Here is a 9,466-nt window from a genome sequence, read left to right on the forward strand (position 1 = left end):
TTGTGTGTTGTGTGTGTATTGTGTGTGTTGTGTGTTATGCGTGTATGTGTGTTCTGTGTATGTGTGTTGTGAGTGTGTGTTGTGTGTAGTGTATGTGTATTGTGTGTTATGTGTGTATGTGTGTGTATTGTGTTGTGTGTATGTGTGTTTGGTGTGTGTATGTGTATGTATATGTGTTGTGTGTATGTGTATTGTGTGTATGTGTGTTGTGTGCATGTGTGTTGTGAGTGTGTTGTATGTTGTGTATATGTGTTGTGTGTGTATGTCAGTGTTCTGTGTGTGGTGTGAGTATATGTGTGTCTGTGTGTTGTATGTGTATGTGTATTGTATGTTGTGAGTGTGTGTGTTGTGCGTATGTGTGTTGTGTGTATGTGTATGTGTTGTATATGTTGTGTGTATTGTGTGTGTATGTGTGTTGTGTGTATGTGTTGTGTGTGTTGTGTGTATGTGTGTGTGTTGTGTTTGTATGTGTGTCTGTGTGTTGTGTGTGTATGTGTATTGTGTGTATGTTGTGTATATGTGTTGTGTGTATAGTGTTGTGTATGTGTGTTGTGTGTATGTGTATTGTGTTGTGTGTGTTGTGTGTATGTGTATGTGTTGTGTGTGTATTGTGTGTTGTGTGTATGTGTGTTGCGAGTGTGTTGTGTGTGTGTTGTGTGTGTATATGTGTTGTGTGTGTATGTGTGTGCATGTATTGTGTGTTGTGTTGTATGTGTGTTGCATGTGCATGTGTTATGAGTGTGTTGTGTGTGGCTGTGTGTGTTGTGTCTGTGTTGTGTAGTGTTGTTGTGTGTGTTGTATGTGTGTTGCATGTGTATGTGTTGTGTGTGTTGTGTGTGTCTGTGTGTCTGCATTGTGTATTGTGTTGTGTGTGTTGTGTATGTATATGTTGTGTGTGTTGTGTGTCTGTGTGTTGTGTGTGTCTGTGTGTTGTGTGTGTCTGTGTTATGTGTCTGTGTTGTGTCTGTGTTGTGTATTGTGTTGTGTGTTGTATGTGTGTTGTGTGTGTATGTGTGTTGTGTGTGTTGTGTGTGTATTGTGTATTGTCTGTTGGGTGTTGTGTATTATGTGTGTTGTGTGTCTGTGTTGTGTGTGTTGTGTGTAAGTGTGTTGTGTGTGTCTGTGTGTCTGTGTGTTGTGTGTGTTGTGTGTGTATTGTGTATTGTGAGTTGTGTGTGTTGTGTGTATGTGTGTTGTGTGTTGTGTGTGTGTCGTGTGTGTATCTGTTGTGTGTATATGTTGTGTGTGTTGTGTGTATTGTGTTGTGTGTATGTGTGTTGTGTATCTGTGTGTATGTGTGTTGTGTGTGTATTGTGTCTTGTGTTTTTTATGTGTGTTGTGTGTATGTGTGTATGTGTGTTGTGTGTGTGTTGAGTGTGTTGTGAGTGTGTTGTGTGTCTGTGTGTTGTGTGTGTCTGTGTTGTGTATTGTGTATTGTGTGTGTTGTATGTGTGTTGTGCATGTGTGTTGTGTGTGTCTGTGTGTTGTGTGTATCTGTGTGTCTGTGTTGTGTATTGTGTTGTGTGTATCTGTGTGTGTCTGTGTTGTGTATTGTGTTGTGTGTGTTGTATGTGTGCTGTGTGTATGTGTTGTGTGTAAGTGTATTGTGTGTGTTTCTGTGTGTTGTGTGTGTATTGTGTATTGTGTGTTGTGTGTGTTATGTATGTATGTGAGTGTTGTGTGTGTTTTGTATGTGTGTGTCGGTGTGTTGTGTATTGTGTGTGTGTTGCGTATTGTGTGTGTGTTGTGTGTATTGTGTTGTGTGTGTTGTGTGTATGTGTGTTGTGTGTGTTGTGTGTATGTGTGTATCTGTGTTGTGTCTGTGTGTTGTGTGTGTATTTTGTGTTGTGTGTGTGTTGTGTGTGTATTGTGCATTGTGTGTTGTGTGTGTTGTGTGTGTATGTGTGTGTGTTTTGTGTGTGTATGTGTGTTGTGTGTGTATTGTGTATTGTGTGCCGTGCATGTGTTGTGTGTGTATTGTGTGTTGTGTGTGTATGTGTGTATGTGTGTTGTGTGTGTTTTGTGTATATGTGTGTATGTGTGTCTGTTTTTTGTGTTGTGAGTGTGTGTGTATGTGTGTGTATGTGTTTTGTGTGTGTTTTGTGTGTATGTGTGTCTGTTTTTTGTGTTGTGAGTGTGTGTGTATGTGTGTGTATGTGTTTTGTGTGTGTTTTGTGTGTATGTGTGTATGTGTGTCTCTTTTTTTGTGTTGTGTCTGTATGTGCCCTGAGCACTGTCCTGCGAGTCCAGGTGTGGAAGCCAGAGCCTGCTGGAACTTTACACGGACTGATGGACAGATGGAAGGACATATAGTATGGTCTGTGCCTCACCCTGCTCCCTCCCCTCCCCGCCCACCTCTACTCCCCTTCCCCTCCTTCCCCCACTCCTCTCCCCCACCATGTTCCCTTCCCCATTTCTCCCTTCCACTCCCCCACTCCCCCAGCCTTCCATACATTGCCCCTCTGATCCCTCCCTCTGAGAGGCACCTTTCTGAACTGGGAAGCCCTAACCTCAGGCAACCCCACAGCCAATCAGGGCCAAGGTCTCACCTCTGGGTCCTGCTCCTGGGGGAGGGGCTGAGGGAGTACAAAGGCAAAGGGGCAGAGACCTGGAGGAGAACACATGCTGGCAGCAGCAGGTTCCTCACCCTGCCTGGGAAGACACAGCCGGTCAGAAGCTGCCCCTCCTCCACTGTCCCCCTCCCCTCTCGTGGCTGATGCTGCCAGTTAACTTTATTCAATAATTACCCCGCTGCCTCTCTGGGGCGGAGCCTGCCTCTAGTGCTTGGGGGCGCCTTTCATTTTTATTTTAATTTTTCTTTTTCTGCGTGCAATGCTGTAATTACGACCCAATGCCTAAAATTACTTCCTCCTCCTCCCCCAGGAATGAAGTTGCAGCTCTAGCCACCTGGGGAGGGCGATGTCTGGGGGACTAGGGAACCCACACCCAGATGGGCATGCAACCCCCGACACTCAGGGTGGTTCAGGGTCCCCAGCCTACAGACCCAGCTGTGTGAGACTCTGGTCACCTAGGACTTGTACTCAGTCTCTGCTCTGATGTCCTTGTGTGAGGTTGTGGAAGGTCTCCCCTCCCTGGACCTCTGGGTCCTTCTCTGTGGCTCGGTCGTGGGAGTCACACCCTCAGGTTTTTCTGTGATCTCTGAGTTCAGTCCAGCCTCAAGGGGACCCTATTGTCCTCCACACAGTCTGGCCACATCCCTGCCACATCTATTCATCTGAATGACCCCTTCTTCTGGCCATGCCTCATAACACTCTTGTACCTGGCTCCCCCTGGACCGGATGCCTTGTCCAACCCCCAGAACTCCTGCAGGTCAATGGTGTGCCTAGCCCTGGGGGCAGGTGGGTCTTGCTCTCAGGAAATGCACAATCTGGGAGACCCTTCCCCCAAAACTGGATCTGGACTTCTTTCTGTTCCCACCTCTAAGCCTTTGCACTTGCTGTGCCTCCCACTTAGAATGCTGTTCTTCCAAGTTTTCACGTGACTAGTCTCCTAAATTGTAGCTCAGATGTCTCCTGAGAGGGTACCAACACCAATCCATGAGTGAAGGAATAATCTCCCCAACAGATGGTCCAGGGACAATTGGATTTCCATAGTTTGGCCCGTACCTCACACCATACACAAAAAGTTAACTCAAAATGGATCAACCACTTAAATGTAAAAACGAAAACCTTCAAACTCTTAGAGGAAAACATAGGAGTCAGTCTTCACGGTTGTGGATTTGACTATGGATTCTTACATATGACCATGTTGTTGGTGTTAAGTGCCCTCAAGTCTGTTCCGACTCATAGTGACCCAGTATAGGGTTCCCAAGGAGCGGCTGGTGGACTTGAACTGCCAACCTTAGATTAGCTATCCAAGCACAAAAGTCGGTCAATCAGACTTCATCAAAATTTAAAAACTTTTGTTTGTGCATGAAAGAACACAATCATTAAAGAATGGAACACAATATGAAACATAAATATGATAAGCATTTGATATTTAGGACCTATGAAGAACTTCTATATCTCAACAAGGAACAATGGTACTGCTGTAGTATAAGCATTGGATTGCTAGCTCTAAGCCAGCAGTTCAAACCCACCAGCCTCTCCAAGGGAGAAAGATGAGGCTTTCTGGCTCATAAAGATTTCGTCTCAAAAAGCCTCCATAGGGAGCCAGTCTTTGGAGGACACACGGCCTCTCTGTGTCTGATACACAGTAAACCTGGCTCGCTTTCACTGTAAGCAGAAACGGACCCAATGGCAGTGGATTTAGGTCTGCAAGCCCTTGACCTCAAGGTCAATTTGAACTGCGAGGTCAGTGGTTCAAACTCACCAGCCACTCCTCGGAAACACCATACATGGTTGGTATGAGTTGGAACCGACTCAATGACACTTAACAACCAACTGAAAAATGGGTAGGTGCATCAAAAGATTCCACCACCAAAGTGAAAAGAGAATCCACAGACTGGGAAAAAGGTTTGGGCAATGACATATCGGTCATGGCTCTGTGCTCTCAAATTTATGGAACACCTCAACAACACAAGAAGATGGAGGTAGCTGGAGAAGCGCGGCCAGACCTTCATGGTGCACTACACAGGATGCTTGAAGACAGAAAGACATATGATTCTTCCCAGGACAGAAACAAGCCCTTTAAGTTTATGCTAGGCAAGCAGTAGGTGATCTGAGGCTGGCTGGGAAGAAGGGCTTGCCCAGATGACTGTGGGTCAGAGAGCCAAACTGACCATCTCCCGAGACTATGTCTAAGGTGCCACGGGGCACCCAGGCATCATCCCACCAAACACCACTCTCGTCTTTGATGTGACGGCCTCCTCCCCTCGCTCCCCGTTCTTGGATCTGCCATGGAGGGATCTGGCGCCTCCAGACACGCGCACATGACTCCATCTAGAGCATCGCTAAACTCTTTCTATAAACATCTGCCCTGACTGAATGTGTCCTGTCACTTTGCTTTGCTTCTGACATCTCCGTTTCCTTTTCCCCTTTCTCCTCGTATGTATGGTGACTTAAACTATATACCATCCACCTCAAATTACTCCTTTGATTTCGTCCTGGTTTGGGAGTGAAGATTCAGTTACAGTCCTTTGGATCTAGGTTTTCAATTAAGCATATGATCCAGTATTAACCACACAATGGGTAAACCTTAGAATAGAAATTGGTGTGGGATGGGAGGAGAGTACAAGAAACTTTATTTTATTTTTTTGGATGAAAGTTTTATTATATATTAAACATTCATGCTGCTGCACTGCAAATCCATAGCAGATGTGAGTCACTGAGGGCTGAATATTTCTCCAAGTTGAGAGATGTCCTTGGGTTGAATTCAGAGCCCAGGTGTGGCACTGTGGCCTAATGTGCTAGACTGCAAAGCCGCTTAAACTGCAAGGTCTGTGGTTCAAGCTCACCAACTGCTCCTTGGAAACCCTGTACAGGTTCACTGTGGGTCAGAATCGACTCGACGGCACTTAACAACAACAACAACAACAACATCCCAAACTGAAGTGGGAAAGCGGAGCGCCTTTGCCTCCCCTGGTCCCTCTCACCTTCCCCTTAAACCTTCTGTCTTTCGAAAGCAGATGGTTTCTACTGTGGTGTTAGACACCATAGGCCAGCAGGGGCCTCTGAAGCCTTCTTTATGGCCTGGTTTGCTTTTGTTTTTTGGCCATCCTATGGTTTTTCTAACAGATTTTCAGAACTTTTGTAATTTCATAACTACCAAAACTCCGCCACTTCCTAAATTTTAAGAACTTTAATTGAAAGTTTCAATTGAAGGTGCTGTTTGTAGACACTTACCACCTAATTAAAGACCAGCCATCATGACCAATCCTTGAGTGTTCAGTAGCTCCTGTTTTTTGATGCTCAGCTCCCCCTGCTGATCTCAAAGGGTTCCTGGCTTTTTCCTTCCCCTCCCCTCACCCCTGAGAAGCTCTGGTTTTTGTTGTTAAGTGTCACTGAGTTGAGTCCAACCCATAGTGACCCTGTATAGGGTTTCCGAGGAGCTGCTGGTGAGCTTGAACCGCCGCCCTTGCAGTTCAAAGGGATTTGCAGTTTGATGCATTAGCCCACAGTGCCACACTAGGAGCTCTGGTAGTGATAACTAATTGGCCTGCTAACCTCAAGGTCAGCAGTTATAAACTACCAGCTGTTCGGGTATTCTGAGGCTTTCTGCTCCCGTAAAAATTTACAGCCTCAGAAACCCTGTACAGGGTCGCTGAGTCAGAACCAACTCCACGGCACATAACCACCACCAACTCACCCTTTTGCTGTCCTGTGTGGTGATTTGGTGAGAGAAGTGGCTGCATCGCTCTTCCAAGTCTTCTGCATCACATATGAATTTCAAGTTTTGTTATTGCAACAAAAGTGCTTTATGCTGGCTTTTCTCAACAAAAAAAAAAAGAGAAAGAGTTAACGTGAATAAAGGTAAATACTGTGTGAACTGTTGGTACATGGAGGGAATTGTGGTCATTGTTAATGAAGCAAACTATGTGATTTGCTGAACATGAAATCGACGATCTCCTCTGTAAAGTTTCACTCAACTCATAATAAAAAGTTCAAAAGCAAAACAAGAAGATGTCATTTACCCCAGCATTAACAGCTGAGTTCAAAACAAAACAGAGAACAAATGCTGGCAAGGGTGTGAAGAACCTAGGACCCTCCTACACTGCTGATGAGACTATAAAATGATGTAACCGCTGTGGAAAATGGTCTGGCACTTTCTCAGAAGGTTAGAAAAAGAAATACTGTGTGGTCCAGCAATCTCTTTACTTGGTATATAGCCTTAAGAAACAAGAGCTGTGGGAGAAGAGCACAAGCGGAATGCAGGACCCGATCCAGAGAAGCAGCATCCAGAGAAGCAGCGACACCAGAGACAGAGGCAGAGATGGGGACATGGAGAGCGGGAGCAGCTGAGGACTCTAGATTCATGGGAAGAGAAAGGCTGTGTGCTGGTGGCCAGGAGACAGGCTAGCAGAATGTGCCTTTTGGTTATTTAAATGATTATATATTCCTGAGTGTTTTTGTGTACACGCCCAAAACAAAGCAAACAAACAAACAAAAAAGGGAATAGAAGCAAATACTGTTTGTTAAATGATGATGCATGGAGGGGATTGTTATCATTGCAATGAAACAGTGAGTGTAAAACTGATGTTCTCCCACATAAACTATCAATCAATTCACAATAAAAACTTTAAAAAAAAAAAGGAAAGAAAGAAAGAAAGGAGCTACAACATGAATAGATCTACGCACACCCATGTTCACCGCATCATTATTCACAAGAGCAAAAAGATGGAAACCGCCTGGATACGGTACACGCTATGGTACAGATGTGGCGTGGAAGGGTAAGTCAAACACGTACCGCTACAGAATCATGGACACCTTTACTAAACAAGCCTGTCTACATGTGACGCTTCCTGTCCTATCTTTCCTCTAGGTCTGCACACTTCTGAAGGAGATGTTTCCATTCAGTAACCTTCCCCAAACATTTCTGTGCTCTTCAGATAGCACGACGTCAAAACAGCAACTTTGGCAGCCTCATGGGACTCACATTATGTTCCTTTTAAATATTCTTTGAATTTGGGGAGCAAAAATAAATCTGAACTGTTTTAAGCAGGGAAGAAAAAAACCAACAATAAATTACAGGGTAACCTCAAAGAAAAATAATACACCTGCACATCAAAATAAAAAAAGAGGAAAATCAGACCGATTTAGTAACCATTAACATAACAGAAATGAAAATGACAAGGAATGAACTCAGCATAGAAAATTATGTGGAACAAAGAATCCAGCAGCACCACACACACACGAAACACAGAAAAATGACAACAATCAATTCATACCTATTGATAATTGTTGTTGTTGTTGTTAAGTGCCATCGAGTCGATTTCGACCCATAGCGACCCTGTACAGGGTTTCCGAGGGTGTAAATCTTTACGGGAGTAGAAAGCCTCATCTTTCTCCCGCGGAGCGGCTGGTAGTTTCGAACCGCTGACCTTACGGTTCGCAGCACGATTCGTAACCACTACGCAATACACTGAATATAAATGGATTAAATGTACCAGTCAAGAGACATAAAGAGCAGAATAGACAAGAAAACAGGACCCTTCAATATACTCTCTACAAGAGACGGATCAAAAAGATGGAGAGAGCTTAAATGCCCATCAACAGAAGAATGATTAAACAAACTTTGGTGCATACATCAATGCCATATTACAAAATGCTGAAGAATAATGATGAATCTGTGAAACACCTCACAACATGGTTGAACCTGAAGGACATTATGCTGAGTGAAATTAGCCAGTCACAAAAGTACACGTATTGTATGAGACCAATGTTGTAAAAAGTTAAGAAAAAGGCTTTCATAATAAAAGAAACAATCTATGATGGTTATGAGGTGGGGTGAGGGATTATTCACGGGCTAGAGGATAGACACATATTAACATGGGTGACAGGGTGGCAATATACAACAAGAGGGAGGTGAGCAGAGGAAAGACGAAGGTAGCAGAAGCCACAGGGAGGAATGTAATAGATACAGGGAGGAATGCATAGAGGTAAATGCTGTTAACTGTTGGTACATGGAGGGGATTGCAATCATGCAGTGAAGGAAAGTACATAATTTGTAAAACTGATAAACCTTCACTCAACTCACAATAAAAAGTTGGGGGGGAAGAAAGCTTGAAAAGGCAATAGAAGGACTTGTTGTTGTTAAGTGCTGTAGAGTCGGTTCCAACCCATTACAACACGGTATAGGGTTTCCAAGGCATAGCTAGTGAGCTTGGACCACCAACCTTGAGGTTCAAACTGACTTTACAGTCGAGTGCATCAACCCCCAGTGCCATACCAGGACTCCAGCCATAGAAAGAAATGAAGTCTTGATGTATGCTGGGATATGGATGAATCTGAGAACATTGTATAGAGTGAAACAAGTCAGACAGGAAAAATGTTGTATTGTTCCAGGTATGTGAAATACCAAGAATAGGCAAATCCATAGAGACAGAACCTAGATAAGAGGCTACTTATTAGGGGCTCAGGGCAGGCCAAATGTCTCCTGAGGCTGGACTCGGCCACCCACCTAATGACACCTCTGGCTTCTGTCACTATGCTAGTGGTACTTAACAACAACAATCGCACTTACTGCCATCTGTTATTTTATGGTTGTTGGGTGGGTGGGTGGATGGATGGATGGATGGATGGATGGATGGATGGATGGATGGGTGGGTGGGTGGATGGATGGATGGGTGGATGGATGAATGGATGGGTGGGTGAATGGATGGATGGATGGGTGGATGGGTGGGTGGATGGATGGATGGATGGATAGGTGGCTCGACAGATGGGTAGGTGGGTGGATGGATGGGTGGGTGGATGGATGGATGGATGGACAGGTGGATGGATGAATGGATGGATGGATGGATGGATGGATGGATGGATGGATGGATGGATGGATGGATGGATAGGTGGCT

This window comes from Chrysochloris asiatica, unplaced genomic scaffold (assembly GCF_000296735.1).
Source record: "Chrysochloris asiatica unplaced genomic scaffold, ChrAsi1.0 scaffold00262, whole genome shotgun sequence".
NCBI lineage: Eukaryota > Metazoa > Chordata > Mammalia > Afrosoricida > Chrysochloridae > Chrysochloris > Chrysochloris asiatica.